Genomic DNA, 1,135 nt, shown 5'->3' with positions numbered 1-1,135 from the left:
CAGTGTGTGAAGGGTTTTGTCTTGTCTTAGGGGAGTTAGTAAGTGGGGGCAAATAACTGGGTTCTAAGTAAGTCTGCCCATCTAGAAAGTAATGCTTTTGGTTCCTCAAAGGGTGTTGAAGAGAGGAGGAAGATGATTACCACTGGGCTCTGTGGCTCAGGCCTGTCATCCAAGCTACTTAGCCGACTTGGGGAGGAGGATCAAAAATTTGTGGCCAAGCCAGCCATGGTGGCACACACCTTTAATCCCAGCACTCGGGAGGCAGAGGCAGGCGGATCCTTGTGAGTTCAAGGCTACAAAGTAAATCCAGGACAGCCAGGGCTACACAGAGAAACCCTGTCTTGGGAATGGGGCTGGGGGTGAGGAGAATGGAGTTAGGACTGCTTGTGGACAGCCCTGTGGAAAACAAGGGAGCAAGTAGATGTAGGGGTCTATGATCTAGAGAGACTCTGGCTGCGCAGAGCCCGTGGCCGGTGAGCTCGTCTGTCGATGACGAGATGCTTCCTCCAGAACAGCCACCAACTGAGAGTCAAGACAGGACACCCAGACCCAGGGGGATGGCTTAGATGGTAAACGTTCTGCTACCAAGCTGAGTGGCCTGAGTTCAAACCCAAGTACCCACATGCAAGGAGAGAACCAACTCATGGCAGGTTGACCTCTGGCCTCCAAGTGCATGCAGGAGTATCCTCTCCCTAAGGAGATCGTGACTTTTAAAAAGGCATGATACCCGGTCAGGAGCTGATCCCAGGAAGGGGAAGAACAGCCAGAGGTTTAAAGGAAGAGCTGAAAAGGTGGCTGGGATTTGAACTCCTCAGGATCTCTGGAAGAGCAGTCGATGCTATTAACCTCTAAGCCATCTCTCTAGCCCCAGATATGAGATTTAAATTCAGCCTGGCGTGGTGGAGCATGCTTGTAATCCCAGCACTCAGGTGGGTCTCTGAATTTGAGGCCAGCCTATTCTACAAAGCAAGCCCAGGACAGCTAAGGCTACACAGAGAATCCCTGTCTTGAAAAATAACAAAACAAAAGAAATGGAAATTCTCTAGAGTTTTGTGATTTTCTTAAAACAGTTTGCCATATGACTGATAAAGTACACCTTGGGGATAAGTGAAAAATCAAGTCAGTGTCCCCAGGG

This window comes from Acomys minous (assembly GCF_964271855.1).
Source record: "Acomys minous genome assembly, chromosome: 20".
NCBI lineage: Eukaryota > Metazoa > Chordata > Mammalia > Rodentia > Muridae > Acomys > Acomys minous.
The sequence above is the reverse complement of the archived record's forward strand: the minus strand, read 5'-3'. Positions refer to the sequence as shown.